This window comes from Pimephales promelas, chromosome 13 (genome assembly GCF_988280905.1).
Source record: "Pimephales promelas chromosome 13, fPimPro1.hap1.1, whole genome shotgun sequence".
Lineage (NCBI taxonomy): Eukaryota > Metazoa > Chordata > Actinopteri > Cypriniformes > Leuciscidae > Pimephales > Pimephales promelas.
In genome coordinates, this window is record NC_142781.1 from 4,100,478 (window position 1) to 4,125,876 (window position 25,399).

General features: G+C 39.1%; 4 non-coding genes across 4 annotated transcripts; 1 reads left to right on the forward strand and 3 right to left on the reverse strand.

The window, feature by feature from the left end:
• The first annotated feature begins 662 nt into the window (after positions 1 to 662).
• Positions 663 to 778, forward strand: LOC120485677 (U5 spliceosomal RNA). Its single transcript, XR_005623971.2, has one exon. It is a non-coding gene; the product is annotated as a U5 spliceosomal RNA (small nuclear RNA).
• A 3,140-nt stretch (positions 779 to 3,918) lies between these two features.
• Positions 3,919 to 3,991, reverse strand: trnav-uac (transfer RNA valine (anticodon UAC)). The gene has a single exon. It is a non-coding gene; the product is annotated as a tRNA-Val (tRNA).
• A 740-nt stretch (positions 3,992 to 4,731) lies between these two features.
• trnav-uac (transfer RNA valine (anticodon UAC)) lies at positions 4,732 to 4,804 on the reverse strand. Its single transcript has one exon. It is a non-coding gene; the product is annotated as a tRNA-Val (tRNA).
• Positions 4,805 to 5,879: 1,075 nt separating this feature from the next.
• On the reverse strand, positions 5,880 to 5,952 carry trnav-uac (transfer RNA valine (anticodon UAC)). The gene has a single exon. It is a non-coding gene; the product is annotated as a tRNA-Val (tRNA).
• Positions 5,953 to 25,399: the final 19,447 nt, after the last annotated feature.

The window sequence follows — 25,399 nt, forward strand, 5'->3', positions numbered from 1 at the left end:
AACTTACCACCCTCAGGTGAGTCTTGAACGGCAGGGTTGGCTTTATCAGCAGTTTCCACGGCAGAGCATGAGCTCATACAAGGTGTTTGTCCGTGGTAAAGAAGAAGCATCTCCGTTGGGGAATCGAACCCCGGTCTTCCGCGTGACAAGCGGAGATACTTTCCACTATACTAACGAGGACCGGTCGTCACAGTAGTGTCCCTGAGCGGTACGGCATTGTATGCTCAGCCGTTGAGAAGTCAATTAATACTGGACATGCTTTATGGGAGTTATTGTTATTTAAGCCTTTCATTTTGGCCAAGGGGGACAGGAAGAGGAGCTCTCCCTCTCCTGTGGAGGAATCCACTTGCAATCAAAGGAGATGAAGGGTTTGTTCATTTAGCCTCCAGAAAGTTCCTAAAAATCTCATGCGAATTCTAGACACTGGTCTTCCACGTACTACTGGATTCAGGGACATCCACTTAGACAGGGTTTGCCGGTCATCTGGTGATGGGGCAGATCTCTTATTACATTTGCTCCATCCTCTAATGGAAATGGCTAAATTATTGTTTTTAACAAAAAAAGACAAAAAGCTGGGTGGGAGGAGCCTGCACAAGACATTACCCTTTGCTGAGCATGGTGGCATGTGTGTGATAGCACATTGTCCCAACGTCTCATGGTTACAGCTCGAGTTTCTCTTCATTCACGCATAAATCTTTCGCCTTTTACTAAAGATTTCCGTGGAGGGGAACGTTTGCGAGTTATTGGTATTTTTGGATGCTCTGTTCACAGCAGAGCTAAATGCGTTTGTCTAAAAACAGAAGACTTTTTGTTTGGAGCAGGGTGGTTGTCAAACCATCGCCGTTTTCCCAGTTCACAAATTCAAATCTTGGGTCAGCAGCATGATTGTAAGGTTTACCAATCACAAAAGGGTAGTGGTGGGAGAAACAAAGCTTTTCAAAGCTTTCAACTGATTGCTTTGCAAACTGATTAACTGTTTCAACGCATTCGGATGGCCACACTGGTGAACCCTGCTGGTCAGATTTGAAATTCAACAGTGGAAATGCCACACAAACTCAGGCCAAACATGCAACAACCTTTTACAAACCAATGCAAATGCTATCTTGAAAGTAAAACCTTTCAAATAGAATTAGCTAACCACCCTCAGGTGAGTCTTGAACGGCAGGGTTGGCTTTATCAGCAGTTTCCACGGCAGAGCATGAGCTCATACAAGGTGTTTGTCCGTGGTAAAGAAGAAGCTTCCCTGTCGGGGAATCGAACCCCGGTCTTCCCTCCGTGTGTTAGGCTAACGTGATGACCACTACACTACAGAAACGTCATTGTGTAGGACATGTGCTTTTTCGAAGATGGCTCCATCCCATAATCTTTCCTGCAAGCATTGTGACACTCTGTGTAAATTCCACAAACAACAGATAAGAGCTCATTGGGAATGGCAGTCTGCCTACAGCTCCTTGGTACGATGGCCTTCATCTATTTCAAAAGTCCAAGGACTTTGTAGCGAATTTCAGTATGTATATTAAAAATGCCTTCACTTGTTTCCACCCAGTTTCGAACTGAGGACCTTTCGCGCGTAAAGCGACCGTGATAACCACTACACTACAGAAACTCAATTTGAAAAACAATCCGACCTCTTTTAGCGTACGCTTGTTCAAAAGCGACTGAAACGATAGACTGCCCAGTGTCCTTAAAAATGCAGAAAGCTGCTGTTTTTGGTAACAGACTAAACATTTTTTATTACTCTACAGGAGACCTCAATGCTCACTTGTTTTGTTCTAGTCCTTTTCTAAAGAGTTTACAGTGCAAAACGCCCTGCAAGTCTACTGACCTGCTCAACAGAAAACCACATAAGAAATTTTAGCAAAGAGCATCCACAGTTTCCGCCCAGTGTCGAACTGGGGACCTTTCGCGTGTGAGGCGAACGTGATAACCACTACACTACGGAAGCACGTCCTTTAGGTGCACACAGAAATCATCTGCTGCACGTTTGTTAAAAAGTGTATAAAGGAAAAGTTAGCTGAGCCCTCCTATTGTGGCAAACACTTTAAATTTTCTGTCAAAACCCAATTGCTGTTTCTGCTCGGTTTCGAACCGAGGACCTTTAGTGTGTTAGGCTAAGGTGATGACCACTACACTACAGAAACGTCATTATGTTAGACATGTGCTTTTTTGAAGATGGCTCCATCCCATAATCTTTCCTGCAAGCATTGTGACAATCTGTGTAAATTCCACAAACAACAGATAATAGCTCATTGGGAATGGCAGTCTGCCTACAGCTCCTTAGTACGATGGCCTTTACCTATTTCAAAAGTCCAAGGACTTTGTAGCGAATTTCAGTATGTATATTAAAAATGCCTTCACTTGTTTTCCGCCCAGTTTCGAACTGAGGACCTCTCGCGTGTAAAGCGAACGTGATAACCACTACACTACAGAAACTCAGTTTGAAAAACAATCCGACCTCTTTTAGCGTACGCTTGTTCAAAAGCGACTGAAACGATAGACTGCCCAGTGTCCTTCAAATGGTAAAAAGCTGCTGTTTTTGGTGGCAGACTAAACATTTTTTATTACTCTAGAGGAGACCTCAATGGTGATTTGTTTTGTTCTAGTCCTTTTCTAAAGAGTTTACACTGCAAATCACCCTGCAAGCCTACTGACCTGCTCAACAGAAAACCACATAAGAAATTTTAGCAAAGAGCATCTACAGTTTCCACCCAGTTTCGAACTGGGGACCTTTCGCGTGTGAGGCGAACGTGATAACCACTACTTACGGAAACACATCTTGTAGGTTTAGACAGAAATCTTCTGCTGCACGCTTGTTAAAAAGTGTATAAAGGAAAAGTGAGCTGAGCCCTCCTATTGTGGCAAACAGTTTAAATTTTCTGTCAAAACCCAATTGGTGTTTCTACTCGATTTCGAACCGATGACCTTTAGCGTGTTGGGCTAACGTGACAACCACTACACTACAGAAACGTCTTTATTTAAGATGTGTGCTTTTTCGAAGATGGCTCCATCCCATTATCTTTCCTGCAAGCATTGTGACAATCTGTGTAAATTCCACAAACAGCAGATAATAGCTCATTGGGAATGGCAGTCTGCCTACAGCTCCTTGGTACGATGGCCTTCACCTATTTCAAAAGTCCAAGGACTTTGTAGCGAATTTCAGTATGTATATTAAAAATGCCTTCACTTGTTTCCGCCCAGTTTCGGACTGAGGACCTTTCGCGTGTAAAGCGAACGTGATAACCACTACACTACAGAAACTCAACTTGAAAAACAATCCGACCTCTTTTAGCGTACGCTTGTTCAAAAGCGACTGAAACGATAGACTGCCCAGTGTCCTTAAAATGGCAAAAAGCTGCTGTTTTTGGTGGGAGACTAAAGATTTTTTATTACTCTACAGGAGACCTTAATGCTCATTTGTTTTGTTCTAGTCCTTTTCTAAAGAGTTTACACTGCAAATCGCCCTGCAAGTCTACTGACCTGTTCAACAGGAAACCACATAATAAATTTTAGCAAAGAGAATCCACGGTTTCCGCCCAGTTTCGAACTGGGGTCCTTTCGCGTGTGAGGCGAACGTGATAACCACTACACTACGGAAACACGTCCTTTAGGTGCACACAGAAATCATCTGCTGCACGTTTGTTAAAAAGTGTATAAAGGAAAAGTTAGCTGAGCCCTCCTATTGTGGGTTAGGGTTAGGGTTAGCTTTTTCGAAGATGTGTGCTTTTTCGAAGATGGCTCCATCCCATTATCTTTCCTGCAAGCATTGTGACAATCTGTGTAAATTCCACAAACAACAGATAATAGCTCATTGGGAATGGCAGTCTGCCTACAGCTCCTTGGTACGATGGCCTTCACCTATTTAAAAAGTCCAAGGACTTTGTAGCGAATTTCAGTATGTATATTAAAAATGCCTTCACTTGTTTCCGCCCAGTTTCGAACTGAGGACCTCTCGCGTGTAAAGCGAACGTGATAACCACTACACTACAGAAACTCAGTTTGAAACACAATCCGACCTCTTTTAGCGTACGCTTGTTCAAAAGCGACTGAAACGATAGACTGCCCAGTGTCCTTAAAATGGCAAAAAGCTGCTGTTTTTGGTGGGAGACTAAAGATTTTTTATTACTCTACAGGAGACCTCAATGCTCATTTGTTTTGTTCTAGTCCTTTTCTAAAGAGTTTACACTGCAAATCGCCCTGCAAGTCTACTGACCTGCTCAACAGGAAACCACATAATAAATTTTAGCAAAGAGAATCCACGGTTTCCGCCCAGTTTCGAACTGCGTGTGAGGTGAACGTGATAACCACTACACTACGGAAACACGTCCTTTAGGTGCACACAGAAATCATCTGCTGCACGTTTGTTAAAAAGTGTATAAAGGAAAAGTTAGCTGAGCCCTCCTATTGTGGCAAACACTTTAAATTTTCTGTCAAAACCCAATTGCTGTTTCTGCTCGGTTTCGAACAAAGGACCTTTAGTGTGTTAGGCTAAGGTGATGACAACTACACTACAGAAACGTCATTATGTAAAACGTGCTTTTTCGAAGATGGCTCCATCCCATAATCTTTCCTGCAAGCATTGTGACAATCTGTGTAAATTCCACAAACAACAGATAAGAGCTCATTGGGAATGGCAGTCTCCCTACAGCTCCTTGGTACGATGGCCTTCACCTATTTCAAAAGTCCAAGGACTTTGTAGCGAATTTCAGCATGTATACTAAAAATGGCTTCACTTGTTTCCGCCCAGTTTCGAACTGAGGACCTTTCGCGCGTAAAGCGAATGTGATAACCACTACACTACAGAAACTCAATTTGAAAAACAATCCGACCTCTTTTAGCGTACGCTTGTTCAAAAGCGACTGAAACGATAGACTGCCCAGTGTCCTTAAAAATGCAGAAAGCTGCTGTTTTTGGTAACAGACTAAACATTTTTTATTACTCTAGAGGAGACCTCAATGGTGATTTGTTTTGTTCTAGTCCTTTTCTAAAGAGTTTACACTGCAAATCACCCTGCAAGTCTACTGACCTGCTCAACAGAAAACCACATAAGAAATTTTTAGCAAAGAGCATCCACAGTTTCCGCCCAGTTTCGAACTGGGGACCTTTCGCGTGTGAGGCGAACGTGATAACCACTACTTACGGAAACACGTCTTGTAGGTTTAGACAGAAATCTTCTGCTGATATACGATAGACTGCCCAGTGTCCTTCAAATGGCAAAAAGCTGCTGTTTTTGGTGGCAGACTAAACATTTTTTTTTTTACTCTAGAGGAGACCTCAATGCTCATTTGTTTTGTTTTAGTCATTTTCTAAAGAGTTTACACTGCAAATCGCCCTGCAAGTCTACTGACCTGCTCAACAGAAAACCACATAAGAAATTTTAGCAAAGAGCATCCACAGTTTCCACCCAGTTTCGAACTGGGGACCTTTCGCGTGTGAGGCGAACGTGACAACCACTACACTACGGAAACACATCTTATAGGTTTAGACAGAAATCTTCTGCTGCACGCTTGTTAAAAAGTATATAAAGGAAAAGTGAGCTGAGCCCTCCTATTGTGGCAAACAGTTTAAATTTTCTGTCAAAACCCAATTGCTGTTTCTGCCCGGTTTCGAACCGAGGACCTTTAGTGTGTTAGGCTAAGGTGATGACCACTACACTACAGAAACGTCATTATGTTAGACATGTGCTTTTTCGAAGATGGCTCCATCCCATAATCTTTCCTGCAAGCATTGTGACAATCTTTGTAAATTCCACAAACAACAGATAATAGCTCATTGGGAATGGCAGTCTGCCTACAGCTCCTTAGTACGATGGCCTTCACCTATTTCAAAAGTCCAAGGACTTTGTAGCGAATTTCAGTATGTATATTAAAAATGCCTTCACTTGTTTCCGCCCAGTTTCGAACTGAGGACCTCTCGCGTGTAAAGCGAACGTGATAACCACTACACTACAGAAACTCAGTTTGAAAAACAATCCGACCTCTTTTAGCGTACGCTTGTTCAAAAGCGACTGAAACGATAGACTGCCCAGTGTCCTTAAAATGGCAAAAAGCTGCTGTTTTTGGTGGCAGACTAAACATTTTTTATTACTCTAGAGGAGACCTCAATGGTGATTTGTTTTGTTCTAGTCCTTTTCTAAAGAGTTTACACTGCAAATCACCCTGCAAGTCTACTGACCTGCTCAACAGAAAACCACATAAGAAATTTTTAGCAAAGAGCATCCACAGTTTCCGCCCAGTTTCGAACTGGGGACCTTTCGCGTGTGAGGCGAACGTGATAACCACTACTTACGGAAACACGTCTTGTAGGTTTAGACAGAAATCTTCTGCTGCACGCTTGTTAAAAAGTGTATAAAGGAAAAGTTAGCTGAGCCCTCCTATTGTGGCAAACAGTTTAAATTTTCTGTCAAAACCCAATTGGTGTTTCTGCTCGGTTTCGAACCGATGACCTTTAGCGTGTTGGGCTAACGTGACAACCACTACACTACAGAAACGTCATTGTTTAAGATGTGTGCTTTTTCGAAGATGGCTCCATCCCATTATCTTTCCTGCAAGCATTGTGACAATCTGTGTAAATTCCACAAACAACAGATAAGAGCTCATTGGGAATGGCAGTCTGCCTACAGCTCCTTGGTACGATGGCCTTCACCTATTTCAAAAGTCCAAGGACATTGTAGCGAATTTCAGTATGTATATTAAAAATGCCTTCACTTGTTTCCGCCCAGTTTCGGACTGAGGACCTTTCGCGTGTAAAGCGAACATGATAACCACTACACTACAGAAACTCAACTTGAAAAACAATCCGACCTCTTTTAGCGTACGCTTGTTCAAAAGCGACTGAAACGATAGACTGCCCAGTGTCCTTAAAATGGCAAAAAGCTGCTGTTTTTGGTGGGAGACTAAAGATTTTTTATTACTCTACAGGAGACCTCAATAGTCATTTGTTTTGTTCTAGTCCTTTTCTAAAGAGTTTACACTGCAAATCACCCTGCAAGTCTACTGACCTGCTCAACAGGAAACTACATAATAAATTTTAGCAAAGAGCATCCACGGTTTCCGCCCAGTTTCGAACTGGGGACCTTTCGCGTGTGAGGCGAACGTGATAACCACTACACTACGGAAACACGTCTTGTAGGTGCAGACAGAAATCTTCTGCTGCACATTTGTTAAATAGTATATAAAGGAAAAGTGAGCTGAGCCCTCCTATTGTGGCAAACAGTTTAAATTTTCTGTCAAAACCCAATTGCTGTTTCTGCTCGGTTTCGAACCGAGGACCTTTAGTGTGTTAGGCTAACGTGATGACCACTATACTACAGAAACGTCATTATGTAAGACGTGCTTTTTCGAAGATGGCTCCATCCCATAATCTTTCCTGCAAGCATTGCAACAATCTTTGTAAATTCCACAAACAACAGATAAGAGCTCATTGGGAATGGCAGTCTGCCTACAGCTCCTTGGTACGATGGCCTTCGCCTATTTCAAAAGTCCAAGGACTTTGTAGCGAATTTCAGTATGTATATTAAAAGTGCCTTCACTTGTTTCCGCCCAGTTTCGAACTGAAAAGTGATAACCACTACACTACAGAAACTCATCTTGAAAAACAATCCGACCTCTTTTAGCGTACGCTTGTTCAAAAGTGACTGAAACGATAGACTGCCCAGTGTCCTTAAAATGGCAAAAAGCTGCTGTTTTTGGTGGCAGAATAAACATTTTTTTTTACTCTAGAGGAGACCTCAATGCTCATTTGTTTTGTTCTAGTCCTTTTCTAAAGAGTTTACACTGCAAATCACCCTGCAAGTCTACTGACCTGCTCAACAGAAAACCACATAAGAAATTTTAGCAAAGAGCATCCACAGTTTCTGGGGACCTCTTGCGCTTAACCACTTAACTGTCACCGTCCCACAGGTGGGACGTTTGCCACTATATTTTTAAAACAATAATATCTTAGTAAATACCTTAAATAATATTGACAAACTATATATCATTTGAAAGCTTACAATCTCTAGTTTCCATATTTGGTGACTGATTTTCAAAATATATTACAGAGGAGCCATAATTTATCAATATAAAACAAGAATATTTTCATACTCATAAGGCGTGTTCAGACCTTTATTTTAAAATAGCAGTAAACATGAAAAATCATGAAAAAATGGTAGATACCTCAGTTTGTTTTCATGCCAAAAGTTCAAAAGATAGAATCCATTCAATTATTTTGGAAAAAAAAGGTCTGAAAAGTTTGAAATATCAAGAAAAAAATAATAAATTCACCATTTGTGACATGGCAGCTAGCTATGACTTTCATGCGTGTTCTTTGTATGTGTTTCTTAGAGGTTTAATTCATATCAAAATCTGCCAAACTTCCCATGCTACTTCTGAATAGAATCTCTACTTCAGAAATTGTATGAAAATTGTGAAAATAATGGTTCATATCACTCAAAACACGAATGGAAATGCAGGCGCCCTTATATGGGCAGTAATGGAGTCTGATTGTGCCCTAGTGAAAAAGTTTGGTACTGCGCTCAAACAAAATCTTACTGAAAGCTCATTTTTTGAGATATCAACCTAAAATTTGAAACACAACTTGTTCAGATTTTTGGCTTTGATCTTTCTGACATTTTAGAGTAGCCCAGGTTTTGAAAATATATATTTTATGTAAAATATGAATAATTAATATTTTTGCATTGTACATTTCCATAAACTCAAACTTCTATAACTTTTTTTCTGTTTTACTTTCTTAATTTATTTCACTTCTACAAAAATCTGCCAAATGTCTTCTTTAAAACAAGACCAATCATATGTCTATATTCCAAAGCATTCTTGAATTACAACCATTGAAGTTCGAAATGTGCATTTTCATGTCTATTCAAAAAAGGGGGGGGTGACAGTTAACAGGTTAAAGCGAACATGATAACCACTACACTACAGAAACTTAACTTGAAAAACAGTCCGACCTCTTTTTTTTTCTTTTTTTTATTAGGTTTTCTGTAACTATACAGAGGGTGCTACAACAGAAGTAAAATGAAACCAGAAGTGTCTTTTAAGTCCATTTCTGTTAGCTTACACAACAGATGTGAATCATATTTAAAAATATCAACTTTGTGTAACAGTGCTTTAGCGGTATCAGTCCAGCACTTGTTAGAATACAGCAACTTTTGTGCTGCTTGCAGCCTGAAAGTATGAATTCTGCTTTTAATGTCTATTAACCCATGTCCACCTTCATTCACTGGTAAGAAAAGAATAGCAGCTTTCGCCCAATGTTGTCCGGTCCAAAAAAAATCCACTAATCTTCTTTGCAGTTCACGAATGATGTCATCTGGCGGGTCCAAGACATTCATTTTATGCCACAGTGCCGAAGCTGCTAAATTATTGGTGACCAACACTCTTCCCCTATATGATAGCTGTGGTAGCACCCAGGACCACTTAGACAACCGGCTACACATCTTCTCCACCATTCCTTCCCAGTTTTTCATCTTAAATGTTTCAGTTCCAAGATAAACCCCTAAACATTTTAAGCCTTCCTTACTCCACTTAACACCACCTGGGAGCACTGGTGGATTTCTATTTTGTCCACAATAAAAGCCTTCACACTTTTCCCAGTTCACTCTAGCTGTTGAAGCATTTTCATGAAGCAAACTTAGTAGGTTTTTCGACTGAAATCCCTTGTAATGTTTTCCTTAGCTTGCAAAGTAGGGGTTCAATGGCCAATGAATACAGTATCCCTGATAGCGGGCATCCCTGTCTGATTCCCCTCAGCACTGGAACAGGCCAACTCAGCCCACCACCCACTTTCAACATTACAGATGCATCATTGTACAACATTTTGATCCATGCAGTGAAACTCTGACCAACCCCAAAAGCTTTAAGAGTTTTAAATAAATAAAAATGGTTAACTCGGTCAAATGCTTTCTCTTGGTCTAGATATTGCAATGCTTTCTCTTGGAATAGATATTGCACATTTTCCCCATTCAAATATGCAATATCTATTCTATCTCTTACCAGAAACAAATTGTCCATTATTGTTCTATTAGGTATGCAATGTGTTTGATATTCATTACCTATATGATCTAAAAAAGGGCTTCAACTTATTTGAAAGACACCTTGCCAAAATTTTGTAGTCTGTGCATAAAACAGTCACCGGTCTCCAATTTTTTAGCAACCCAAGATCACCTTTTTTAGGTAATAGAGATAACACTGCTCTTTTGCAACTGGTAGGCAGTTCACATTTTTGATAACAATAATTAAAAACTCGTCTTTCAGTAGATTCCAGAAATGTTTATAGAACTCAGCCGGAAGTCCGTCTAACCCAGGTGTTTTTCCAGTTGAAAGTTTCATAACAGCTTCAGACAGTTCCTGTAACTGTAGTCCAGAGTCCAGCTGTTTACTCTGCTCATCCGAAAGCTTTAATAAGTCTTTATGCAACTCTTCCATGCATCCAATATCACAGAGTCCTTCTCCGAATAAGTCCTTATAAAAAACTCAGAGCAATTTTTCTCATTTCTTTTGGATCTGAAACCACATTTCCATTTCCATCTTTCAAATGAATCATCATTTTTCTACCTCTTTCTTTCTTTTCTAAATTAAAAAAAGAAGGATCTTGGTGCATCCATTTCTCTTAACCTTGCGGAGCGATCTCTAATTAAAGCCCCTTTTGCTTTCTCATGGAATAATGTAGCTAAAGCTTCTTTTTTTTTCTTCCAGCTTTCTAACTATCGCAACATCCCCAACAATTAACTCACTTTCAATCTGTTTGATCTCCTTTTCCCGTTCAAACACCGTTTTTTTGATCCTGCTATTTGTGTTATATGTATAATTTTGACAAAATATTCTAATCTGTGATTTTCCTATATCCCACCACTGAACAATATCATCATAATTGCTTTTTTGCTTTTTCCACTCCATCCAAAAAACATTAAATTTTCACAAAAAAAGTACATCTTGTATCAATTTCACATTGAAATGCCAATAATAGCTATGACTTTGTGACTTCCTAACATTTATTTCAATTATAATAAATGATGATCAGAGAACCCATTTGGACAAATTGTTGATTTTAAAATTCTATTGCTTTTACTCTTATTAACATAAAATCGATCCAATCTGGCAGAAGTTATACGATCATGAGAAACCTTTACCCACGTATATTGTTTTACTGTGGGGTGTTGCTGTCTCCATACATCAATTAAATCAGATTTACTAATGACTTCTTGTAGAAATTTGGCAGAAGAAGGATGAGATTCTTCACTATTTCTATCTAAGGTAAACTTTTCTGTACAGTTCCAGTCACCCCCTAACACCAACCATACATTTTCATCACAATTTTTCTTTAAAAACTCATGCAACTTTTTAAATATTTGTATCCTTTCTGCTCCAGTATTTGGTGCGTAAATGTTAATGAAAACAAAAACAAAACCATTTACACTTGCTTCTACAGCCAAAATTCTTCCTCTTTCTATTTCATTAACAGACACATTACTTATATTAATTGTCTTTGAAAATAAAATCGCAACTCCTCCACTAACATTTGTACCGTGACTCATATACAAATCACTTCTCCACTCCATTTCCCATTCCACTTCATTTTTGACATCACTATGCATCTCTTGTAGAAATGTAACATCAATATTTTTATTTTGTATTCATTTACACATGCTCTTTTCTTGCCATCTCTTCCTCCATTGATATTAATAGATCCTATTCTAAGGCTCTCCATGAAAAAAGAGGACAGAAAAAGGGAAAGAGAGATCAAGATAAAAAGAGACAGATTATTCACCACTTGTGCTTCCTTCATAAATAAACTATAAAGAGTTTTCAAGAACTTTTTCTTTTCTCAGATTCGTTACCATTTTTTTCAATCTGAATCTTTTTTTTTCTGCTCAACTCTTCGTAACCAACAGTCTTTTGAATCTTAATCACTGAAGCCAAAAACTTTTTCACTTCAGGAAAAAATTCCTTGACTTCTACCTTTTTCCCAAAGGTTTCGTCAAGGAAATCATTAATTTCCTTTACATTATATAACTGATCTTCATCATAATTAGAGGGAAAATCTGACATTTCAGAAAGACGATCATCCTCAACCAAGTTCAGCTACATCAGTGTTCTCAGAGAGCTGAGACAGAGGTAGCCTTGGCCTATATCATCAAATCGATTCTCAACGACATTAACCGAACTTTCAAGATTAGCTTTCTTTGCGTCACTTATCCCTGCCTCTTCAAAAATCCTCTTTTTCCCTCCATCGCGTTTTCTACTTTTTTCCCTTAATTTTTTCCCTCCTAATTGTTTTTGGCCCACATCTTCAATTGGTTCATCTTGTTCATGACTACTCGATTCATTCTGTTCCTTGTCGGGTTTATTATCTGTCTCTGTTTGTTTATTTTCATCTGCAGTTTCTACTTCACCCTTGACCACCTGTTCTTTCATTTGTTTTGCTGATACCGTCTTCAGTGTTTGTCTTATGCGGGCATTCCATTTGTTTATGCCCGACATTACCACACTTGAAACATTTCAAATGGTTGGTGTTCGCATAGATCATGTACGTTTTGTCCTCATGTTTGACCCGAAACGAGATTTCTAACGTCGGAGATTCTAAAACCATAAATACCTGCCGCCTAAAAGACAGCACGTTTTAAAGCTTCCTTTTAGCATCCGAGAGGAATTAGTGTCATTCCACTTACTATTTTCCCAAATCTCTGCAGTTCATTTTCAATGCATGCATTAGGTATAAATGGTGGGCAATTTGAAATGTTCACTCTTGACGACTGTGATACCAAGGGCGAAACAATAACAAAAGCTCCACTTACCCAAACGCCGCTCACAATGAGTTTACTCACGAAACTTTGATCCTTTAGAAAAACAACCACAGCCTTATTCATCCTGGAAGCCGATAGAATGTTTTCGAATCCCGTTTGTTCACCAGTCGCTACAAGCACGTCTTCGACCGACACACTATAAAATCAGGCACACACCTGACCCCATGGCGGAGCGACACGGACGGAACCTCCATCTCAGCCCTCCGCCACGATGCAAAAGGAAACTTTTCCTTCTAAATAAAACTACTACTTGACTAAAAAGAAAGGAAGGAGAAAAAAATACTACAAAAAGAAACTAAAGGAAAATACAGGAAATTCCCCCAGAAACGCTCCTCTCACCCGTGAGACGCTCACATTCCCCAAACTCCCAGAATTCCAGAGAGAGAGAGAGAGAGAGAGAGAGAGAGAGAGAGATTTAACAATACTTTATTATTAACCTAAAAACGTTCACAACATCATCAAATATTCAATCAAAAAAATAAAACAAATTAAAAGTTTAGAACCAACCGTCCCTCATTAATTTCACACAAGACATTATTAAAACACCAAATATCATCAAAACGCCCCTCATTTTTTATGAGATTATAATATACAAACTCAATATTTAACCTTCCAGCTACAAGGTTCTTGAACATTAATTCAGCATCAGTACTAAGAAGATTCAGCCCTTTGTTCTTTCTCGTCTTCCAAATTGCTAATTTTGTCGTTCCGATCAAGTAATTTAACAAACATGCTTTCCTTCTGATTAAGAATCTGTACATCAAACCCCCAATAAATACTTCTTCTAAGAATTTTTCATCAAATGCTTGAAACCATCTATCAAGGAGATTAAAAAGACCTTTCAGCCTATTACATCTTAAAAACAAATGTTCCAAATTTTCTACCATCCCACAAAACCTACACTGTCCCCCCACTGCTGGATTCAAGTGCGCCACGTGTCTGTCCGTAGCTATCGCCCCGTGGATAAGCCTCCACTGCAGATCAGCGGTACGCTTCTCTATGGGAGGCTTATACAGGGCTCTCCACCTGTCCCTCACGAGGAAGTCCGGCTTCAACAAACCTGGCCACTTGGAGATTTTTTGTCCTTTAAAGTGTGTATGTCAGGTTAAAAATTTTTTTTAGATATATTAAATAATGTTTAGATGTCTGAGTGAAAATGTAATTATCATTAAAATTATTACTGTAATTGCCCTACATTAAGTTTTATAGCCATTTCTGTCAAGATCATATTTTTAAAACACAGTGGAGCTGCCTGTGATGTCATAAGAGGGAGATGTGACAAAAACGTTCTATTCAAGTATGGAGAGTTGAGTCTGAGGAGATCCAAAATCCCCCTCAAACCTATACGATGGCCCACAACCTTACAATTTTGAGCCTCCCAGGCGTGAGACAGATGAGGAACCAAACAGAAATTTAAATAATTCCTTTTGAAGAAACATAAATATCTGGTGTGAAGAGAACCAGTGGAGAGTTGGTCAGGTGTCTTGGTAAACTATAGGCAATAACTTAAGAGGTGGAACGGTACATGTATTCGTATTGAACCGAAACGTACGGCCGTCACGGTTCGGTGCATGAATACACGGAGAATACAGGGTTGAAATAAATAAAACTCGCGTGCAAATTAATTAATGCGGAACTACTGTTAGATACGCGGTAGAGATGTGCGGTAGCCTATAGTTCAGTGTGAAGAGGTTCAGTATGTGGAAAGAAGACAGGGTCGGCGTGACTGGGACTCGTTTATTCAGAAAAAAAACAAAAAAGAAACGAGGCGCACAGTAGCGCATTCGCCACCATAAACAAACACGCGATCCAACACTTGCTTCTCAGTCTCGGTTGAAGTAGCCGCGTGAAGTCCCAGTCCAACTCTCTCTCTCTCGCTCTCTCATTCGCCGGTTATATACGGTCTCTCCACGGAAAATTACTGCAATCAAACACAGGTGTTCATCATCTGCACTTGATCTACTAATCTCACCGTGCGGCTCCGTCCTTTCTCTCCCGCAGCCGCTACAGACTCACGCCCCCTCGCCACAGTCAGGTTTGCCGAAGTGCTGATATTCTGAGAGCTAGTCTCGCGGCTGTCATCAAAAAGTGGACTCTGTGACCGGTTTTAACGGTGTTTTTGCACCCAGTACAAACGCAGTAATTCACCATCGTGATAATACGCCTGCATACATTTCTTCTTTTTCTTCTTCTTCAGGGTTTAATTGAGGTTGGCAAACCTATTTCCTGCATATACCCAACTAACTACCTAACTTAAATAACTAAATGAATAAATGTCCTAATCAAATAATTATCTTGCTCTATCATTCGTACAATTACCAACACAGCTCACTGACTCACTCTCAGCGACCTGGGGAGACGTCTCCCTCTTATGACATCAGTGATTCGATTGGGGGGAGGAGCAGTTTTAAGTGAGTACTGAAAGTAACGAACTTTTTCATCTTATATTCTGCCTTTAGGTATCGAAAAACATACAAAACATTACACCAACTTGACAAACGTGTTTTTCCCCTAACTATTTTGTGTTAATCATAATTACAAATTTAACCTGACATACACACTTTAAGAGAGTCCTGGTATAAAACTTTAACTGTGGAGATATATATTGCTTTTTTCGATGCAGACACAAAATAATGCAGCTGCGGGGTTTTAAAAGATAGAATTGACCCCACATCTTCATCTTCATTTTCTGTCTTTACAAGATGAGAGATTTTAATTCCTGGGAGTTCCTGTTCATTCGTCATGTCCATCAAAGTTCCTCTCCCAATGTACTTTCTGTAACTACTTGGTAAGGTATTGACAATCTCCTCCATCAACTTTTGTGTCAAACGTGAGGATCTCAAGCCAGTCAATCTTTTAAGTTCCTCCAACGACTTCCATCCATCTCTATTCAAGAGGTGTCCCAGCTTGACAATTCCATTTCTCTGCAAGCATGAACTTACACTTACAGAAGACAAAAGTCTTGTTTGAGTCATTGGATTAAAAAATAAAGGTTCCTCTAGGACCCAGTTCCCAGGTTCATCAACCTCTCTTTCAAATTTAAAAACAGTTCTCCATGAATGCAAAAGTGTCCGGTAAAAATGTGAAAGCTCAGACATGTTTATCCTTTCCAGGTTCATTAAAAATAAATGCTTGTCTAATCCAAGACCCCCAGCTTTTTGAAGAAATGCCGTCGCAGTCTGAGACCAAACCAAGTCCTTATGGTAGAGAAATCTCTGTGCTGCTTGGATTCTGAAGGCACAGATTCTGCTCCTCACATCCACCAGACCTTGGCCTCCTTCTTGAACTGGAAGATAAAGTGCTGCTGCGCGAATCCAGTGTTCTCCACTCCAGAAGAAATTCACAAAGGTCCTTTGTATCCTGCAGATCAACTCATCAGGTGGCTCCAGTACCATGAGTCTATGCCACAAGATAGATGCAGCCAGGTTGTTTACCACCAGAACTCTTCCTCTGTACGACAATTGTGGTAATAGACATTTCCATTTAGACAACCTAGCATTCACTTTTTCCAGCATTCCCTCCCAATTCTTCCCTTTAAATGTTGCATTTCCTAAAAAAACACCTAAAATTTTCAACCCTTCCCTTACCCACAGCAATCCACCCGGTAGTTTTGGAGGTCCCACCACTCCCCACTGGCCAATAATAAGCCAATCACTTTTCCCCCAGTTCATTTTTGCTGAAGATGCCCTCTCATATTTTTGAATAATTTCTGTTAAAATATCAACATCATTTTGATTTGTAATAAAGACTGTGATTTCGTCCGCATAAGCAGACAATGACACCCTACTACCATTAATACCAGGAAGTAAAACTCCATTCAGTTCTCTCCTTATCCTACACAACAATGGCTTAATAGCGAGACTGTACAATTGTCCAGAAAGAGGGCAACCCTGCCTTGATACCGGTATTGGTGCACTTAGTCCTCCACCAGCTTTAACCATCACAAAAACATTTGAATATAACAACTTAATATAAGATATAAAATTATCTCCAAATCCAAATTGTTTTAAAACTTTAAGAAGATACACATGGTCAACCCGATCGAATGCTTTCTCTTGGTCCAAACAAAGAATACCCAGGTTTAAATTGTTAAATTGGTTAAAATCAATAACATCCCTTAATAAAAATAGATTATCCATAATTGACCTTTTGGGAATACAATATGTCTGATCATTTCGAATCAGTAACTCCAAATAACATTTTAACCTATTTGCTAGACACTTTGACAGTATTTTGTAGTCCAAACACAATAGAGAAACTGGTCTCCAATTCTTTAAAAGACCTAGATTTCCTTTTTTGGGAAGCAAAGACAGTACAGCTCTCCGGCAGCTTACAGGAAGAGTTCCACTTCTGATGCTTTAAATTAGTACTTCATAGAGATCTTGTCCTAAAATATTCCAAAAAGCTTGGTAAAACTCAACTGGCAGTCCATCAATTCCCGGAGAACGTCCTCTTGATAACTGTTTCATTGCTTCTGTAATCTCCTGAAAAGTTATTTGACTGTCCAGTGATCTTCTCCCCTCATCTTCCATCTGAGGTAAATCACTCAGCAAATCAGAAGCACTCTCAACATCACAGCTCTCAGCATCATACAGTTTTTTGTAAAAGTCAACAGCCAGCTTCTTCATTTCCACCGGATCTGACGTTATAGTCCCATCAGGCCGTTGAAGATGATATAATTGTTTTTGTTGGGAGCTTTTTTTTTTCAAGGTTGAAAAAGAATGAAGTAGGAGCGTCCATGTCTTTAATAGAACAGATTCTCGCCCTTACGATTGCTCCTTTCACTTGTTGCTGTAATAACGAGCCAAGTTCTTTCTTTTTCTTATTTAACAGCTCAGTCTGCTCAGGTTCATTGTTATTAAAAATAGTACTTTCAATTTTTTGAATGTCTTTCTCCAAGCTTTTTACTGCAAACTTCACTCTTGCTGTATTATGTGAACTATAATTTTGACAAAATATTCTTACTTGTACTTTGCCAACATCCCACCACTGACACATGTTTTCAAAAGAATCTTTCTGCATTTTCCATTTATTCCAGAATAATTTAAAACTATCACAAAATAAAGCATCTTCTAATAATTTAACATTAAAGTGCCAAAAATAATTTGGCTTTGTAGTTGCCTTCATGTTTAAATCAAATAAAACCAAGTGGTGATCTGAAAACCCAACAGGTAAAATAGCAGTATTCATCACCTTATTATTCCATCCTCCATCAATATAAAATCTGTCAAGTCTTGCCCCACTTATCCTATTCTCCGATGTTTTGACCCATGTATATTGTCTGATTCCTATATTTCTTTTCCTCCAAATATCAATTAAATTAAGCTCTTTTATAATTTTTAATAATACCACACTAGACTCATAAATGAGGTTCCTTCCCATTCCTATCAATTGTAAAATCGACCGTACAATTCCAGTCCCCTCCAATGATAACACACACTTGATATCCAATTTTTTGAACAGCATTTTTTAGTTTCATAAAAACCTCCACCCGCTCAGGCCCAATATTTGGTGCATAAACATTTATAAGCACAAACACAGTTCCCTTAAATTCTATATGAATTAATAATACTCCTCCCTTTACAACTTCATCTACGTCTAAAACATTCACATTTATATTTTTTGAGAACAAAATGGCTACACCAGAACTCAAATTCGTCCCATGGCTTAGCACACATTTCCCTTCCCACCATCTATCCCATTCTGACTCATTATCTGTATTGGAATGTGTCTCTTGTAAAAAAATAATATCCACCTTCTTAATTCTACATAATTCTGACACCATTGCCATCTTATTTCCTTCCCTCCCCCCATTTATATTTAAGGAGCCTGCTCTCAAAAACTCCATAAAAAGGGAAAGATGTAAAAGGGACAGGAATATAGTGAGAAAATAGATAGCCAACACCCTGTGTGCTTTAATCATTTTGTGAAGCGTTTGCTTTGCTCTTTCTTAACTTCGTTAGGATCTTTCTTAACCGAAATCTTTTCTGCTTACTAAGATCATCAAGACTCACGTTTCTTTGCAACAAAGTCACTGACGCTATAAATTTCTCTATGTCTGGGAAGAAATCTTTGACTTCCACAGTCTTTCCAAAAGTTGCATCTAAAAAGTTATTAATTTCTTCAAGTATCCTCCATGATTTGTGAACCAATATCTGACATTTCAGAGAAATTATCATCATCTCCCATTTCAGAATCATTGCACATGTCAACACTTCTAGATACTTCAGAATCATCAGTTTGAACCCTTTCAACATTTCCTTTGTTAACATCCTCAGTCATCATTACACTACTTTCTCCTATTTTAGACACCTCTTCTTGTCCAATAGAAAACTCGTTTTCATCAACACCATTTTTCTGAAAATTACTTTCAATCAAAACAGCATTAACAACGTTCCTTTCCAATGTAATCGGAGTTGGCACTCTCTCATCATTTGTCTCATCAGTATTAACATGGACATCTTCCTTGTCTCCCTGAACATCCTCACCAACAACAGCTTCAGCTTCAGCTTCAGCTTCAGCTACCTCCTCCTGCCTATCCTGGGCCTTATGAGGGCACGCCATCCGCTTATGGCCAATATCCCCACACTCAAAGCATTTCATGCTACCAGTATTGGCATAAACTACATACGTTTTTCCCTCGTGGGCAACTCTAAACGATACATCCAGCTCCGGCTGATTAAAAAACATACTTGCCTCCTAAAAGACATTACGTGCTTCAAAGCTTCGTTTCTGCATCTCAGTGGAATAGTTCTAATCCCACTTGCCAACTTCCCATATCTTGCTAACGCTCTTTCAATTTCATCATTCTGAATGAAAGGAGGAACGTTAGACACGGTGATACGAGTCGTTGGCGTTACCAGCGGTGAAACAGTAAGAAAATCTCCACTTACCACTATTCCTTCACTTATCAGCCGATTTGCCAGTTCTTCCTCCTTTACAAACACCACTACCGCCTTATTCATCCTCGACGCCGAAGAAATGTTTTCGTATCCAATTAGTTCTCCAACCACCAGCAACACATCCTCCACCGTCACGCCTTGAGCAGGCACACACCTGACGCCGTGACGGAGCGACACAGGTGACACCACCACCTCCGCGGCCGCGGGGCGAGATGCCATCTCGGTGCCGACACAAAAGTTTCCAAAGAAACAAAAACTTTGTTTCCTTAGTCAAAACGTATTCCTCGTCTAATACATTTTAATTTAAGTGCAGTAGAAAAAATAGAATACGAAAAAAAGAACTCCCGCACTCCCCGACACCCTCACACACACCCAAACACTCCCAGCGTGCACCGGAAACGAGAGAGAGAGAGAGAGAGAGAGAGAGAGAGACTTTGACTTTTAAACACTCTTTAATTTGCAAGAATAACTAAACTAAACAAAAATTATCCAATAAATAAAAAAAACAAAACAAAAATCACCAATTAAAAACCAAATTCCCTGATTCACTTATAGTCACCAGAACTGCTCCAACACCCCATCTCCATTCAAAATAAGAGATATTATTGGTGTTACGATAATAGGTATATTCAATGATCACTTTTGACTTCACCAAAGACTTAAAAAGAGACACCATGCCTACATCCTCTCCAGCATTTTTGCACTGATGCGTCTTAAAAATTGCTAGTTTAGCTTGCCCTATTAAAAAATTGGCAAGTGTACACTGTTGTTGCCAAGACTTCCTGTATCGGCAACCCAATATAAATAGACTATTGGTAAACGAAAAACCCAATTTTACAATGATTTCACACAACAATTCAAACAATGAACAAAGTCTAAGACACTCACAAAACATATGAAAAACAGTGTCAATTGCATTGCAAAAAGGACATATCGATAAAACAGTCTCATTAAGCTTTGAAATAAAAGAATTTGAGGCAATAATACAATGCAATAACCTCCACTGAAGGTCTCCACATCTCTTGGAGATAGGAGGTTTGTACAATAATCTCCAAGATGGATATACCTCATCAGGAATAGAAAGCACAGTCCTCCACTTAGTGTCCAGTCTTTGTTTCAATTGCCCAAGATGTACAGACTTTACACATATATGATATAACATTTTTTTCTCAATACCAAAAAAAGCCAAATCCCCATAACCTTTCAATAAGTTCGTTAAGTTTGTATCATCAACTGATTCCCAATCTTTAAGAACCACCTTAAATTCAGGAAATGTCTGAGGAGTAAAACCATTCAGAAAAAACTCCTAAAAGGTAAAACTCCTAAGCGGTGAGCAGCCGGTAACAAGAAGTAGACGAATGAGAACGTCCTCGTCTCAGTTCTCGCGCATGCGCCCATAAGGTAGTAATGGAATAGTGGAATAAAGTCGTTATTTATGTTTTTTTCGCACAAAAAGTAGTCTCGTTGCTTGATAAACTTATAATTGAGCCGCTGTAGGCACATGGAATATTTAAACCTTTTATTTAATGACTTTATGGGCCGTCAAGAGCCAGTCCCTTAGGCAGTCTATCTAGGACTGATCTAGCTCTCAGATTCAATCAAAAATATCTTTATTTGTGTTCCGAAGATGAACGAAGGTCTTACGGGGTTGGAACAGCATGGGGGTGAGTAATTAATGACTTAATTTTCATTTTTGGGTGAACTAACCCTTTAAGGTTGTCATGAGTAAAGAAAAAATAAATAAAAATATCACCCTCTTAACAAACATGGCTCTATTAGTATTATTTCTTATTACAGATTTTCAGTCTTTTTTTAACGGCGCTCACGTGTTTCTTGAGTCTATACCGTTTTGGCTGATCAAGCTCCTCCAATGAAGCTTTTCTCATAGCTATTACACAAGAATCAACAAACAGTCGTAAATTAGAGAAATGCTTCTCCAATCTTGGTTTTCTCTGATTGAAAGTGCTATCAAGGAAATCATTAATTTGTTGCACTGTATAATAAGGTGGCTTCATTTGAGGGCTTAATTGTTTTTCTGCAGAACTTTCTTGTGAACAAATATCAGTGAGATAATCTACGATTTCAGATCCCTCACTATCTGAGTCAATATTATCAGGCTGCGTCTCACCTCCCTCGGTGAGCTGGTCCATGTCTCCCTGTGACAGGCCATCAGACGCTCGTGAATCCCGCGACTCCCTGACCTCAGCGAGCTCACTCGGCCGCGCTGGGTCGCTGGTTCCCTCACCGGCGATCTCAGCCCCACTGCTGACATTATCACACTCACTAGTGTTCACCAAACACTTCTGTGCCTCCACAGAAAGACTGTTAACGGTGTGTACTCCCAGATTTTCTTCATCTTGAGACAAGGAAACCGATACACCCAGACCAGTTTTATTACGATCTACATCCTGATCAGTATTTTCCGAAGTAGAAGCCACTTGCCCCAGAGGCAAGTTAGATTCAATCTCACTTTGTTCAGTCACCTTATTAGTTGGACATTTTTGTTTTGTGTGACCAAAAACTCCACAAGAGAAACATTTCATTGAATCCGTGCTGAATTTTTTTTTTATAATCTTTACCTGTCAAAGTAGTTTTCACAGAAATATCCAAATTTTGAATTTCAGGATTCAAAATCATAAAAGTTTGACGTCTGAAGGCCATCACATGTTTCAAATCAGGATTTTTCACGCCAAGGGGGATCATTTTAATCGGCATCAGTATTTTGCCATAACAAGCAAGTAACCGCTCAAGTGAATCATTAGAAATGAAAGGCGGCACATTGGAAAGAGTTACCTTTTTAGAAGGGCTCGATAGTGGAAGAACAGCCAGAAAAACATCACCAACAGATAAGCCAACTTCTACTAAATGATGAACCATAGACTCTTCTTTCAGAAACACAACGACCGCTTTATTCATTCTAGATGCTGACAGACTGTTCCGCGCACCTAATTCACTACTAACAGCAGTCAAGCAGTCTTCGACTGTGATCAAGTCATCCGGTATACATTTACAGCCGTTCCGGGCCATCCGAGTCTGCCGACATTTCCAAAACCCCTAAACACTAACTACAAACTAAACTAAACTAAATTATTAAAGGAAAAGGGAAAAAAGGGGGGAAAAACTCACTCAAACACTCACGCGCTCCTCCCAGTCACTCTGCACACGCGCACAGACAGAGAGAGAGAGAGAGAGAGAGAGAGAGAGAGAGAGAAAGAGAGAGTGCCTGTCAGTTAACTTATATAGACAATCGTACTCGGGCCCCGTTCATGGCAACTGTGCCTAGTGTGAGTACACCCTTAAGGCCAATTTATACTTCTGCGTCGAGGGTACGCCGTAATGTGCGGCGTCGGCTACGCACGTAGGCGACGCCGTTATGAGCGTTTATACTTCTGCGTTCAGGTCTTGTTGCTCTGCAGTACTGCTCCGAAACGCTAGTTGGCGGCGGAGAGTTTTAATGTTCCACTGTCCCAGCCAACACAGTCATGTGGGGCCCACATTGGTTTGACCTGGGCTATCTAACTGGGACCCAGACCGTTTTGTCCACGGTTTCCATGTAGGCCCCAGATGGGTTTGCCCAGATGAAATGAACACTGCTCAGTGTGCACACTACAGGCTGTTAAATATAACACTGAATCAGTGTGGGAGTTAATGAAATAATTAATTGATTGAATAATGATTGAGCATTATTGATGAACACCTGATTTTAATAAGCAGAATCACTGAAGACAAGAGAAACACAAGAATTACTTGCAGCCTTAAATGAAATCAACTGAAGATACAGTACATTAAATCTCTTAAGATCTGATTACACAACTCCACAAACAGCATTACCAGCTTCACTTATTACTAACCAGATTTACTTTATTTCTGGTAGACGTCTACAAAAGTTCTTATTGAAAATGAACTGAGGTTAAGATGTTGATTATTTATTGAAAATAATAGTTTGGTTTGATGCCACCATTATAGTGATCAGTGTTTGCTTTAGTTGGGCTCTTGACTTTTTAACATTAGCTTCTCTCTGCTCAGTTGGATCTGTTTGTTATGTTGAGAACAGCAAAAGAAAATTCAATCAGATGCTATAAACTGATTGATGAGTCGAATATAATGAAGTAGTGGCTTTCAGATGGACGATGCAGATATGAGTGTTAAATTAACACTCAAGAGTGGTAAAGTTAATGAGATGATTAAGTGATTAATTGAGTGATGATTGAGCATTATTGAAGACACCTAAAGCAGAATCACTGAAGGAGAAAATCACAAATTGTAAGCCACCGTTATGGTGATCAGTGTTTGCTTTAGTTGGGCTCTTGACCCTTATATTATTAACTTTAGACTTTGTTTGGCTGTTTTATCTGAGTTAAAACTGCCAGATAAACAAAATAAACATATGATCTAATCGTTTTGGTTATATTATGACAATCATCATTTTAACTTTATGTTTGTGGTCTCTGCTGTTGGTTACAGTATAACTGTGATTATGCATAAATATCCAGAGTTTGAGATATAATATAATGGATTTCTTAAAAGTTGTTTAAAAAAATCTGTCTTTTAGGCACACACAGACCTCAAGATTCAGTCAATGCTTCTCTACAACGGTGACGAGCAGAATATTCAATTAGGAAAAGTCAATTACATAGGCAATTCAGATCATAATTTATTCATACCGCAATGCATGATGGGAGCCATTAATGAGTTGTGATTGGCAGCAGCCACTGCAACAAGGATTATTATTGCCACCGGTGTTGAGATTCACAGGCTGATTATTGATGTCTGTGTTTCTAAATAAATTCTGTTGAAAGTGATTTGATCAGAACAATTTATATTTAACGTTTTGGATTATAAGAAATTATTGATAATCATACTCTCCATTATCCCAGAGCTGTTCCTAACAAATTTAACCAAATTATCTGAATAAGTTTCAGTTTTCAGATCACAGCATGATTGTGCCACAACATAACTAACACTATCAGATCATACTTTTCTATGTTCATTTGACTGTTATAAATCAATAACAGCAGACAAACAACATTTAAAGTGGAAGTATAAGGGTCAAGAGCCCAACTAAAGCAAACACCGATCACTATCACGGTGACTTACAATTTGTGATTTTCTCCTTCAGAGATTCTGCTTGTTATCATCAGATGTCTTCAATAATGCTCAATCATCACTAAATTAATCACTTAATTATCTCATTAACTTTAACACTCTTGAGTGTTAATTTAACACTCATATCTGCATCATATCTTCCATCTGAAAGCAGGTTAAGGTGATTTACTACTAATCAAGGAACCGGCTTTACTGATGAGATGCGCATAACAATATCGTTCAATATATCGCCCAGCCCTATACAAAATGTGTAAATGGTGTTTTAAAAATCATTTGAAAAAAATGTGCTGGTTCTCTTGCTGTTGAATCACAACAATAAAACAAAATGAATAACATATTTGGAATAACATCCTGGTGAGTTAAGCCACTACTTGATTATATTCTACTCATCAATCAGTTTATAACATCTAATTGCATTTTCTTTTGCTGTTCTCAACATAACAATCAGATCCAACTGAGCAGAGAGAAGCTTATGTTAAAAAGTCAAGAGCCCAACTAAAGCAAACACTGATCACTATAATGGTGGCATCAAACCTAATGCTGTAATGCTGTTTGTGGAGTTGTGTAATCAGATCTTAAGAGATTTAATGTA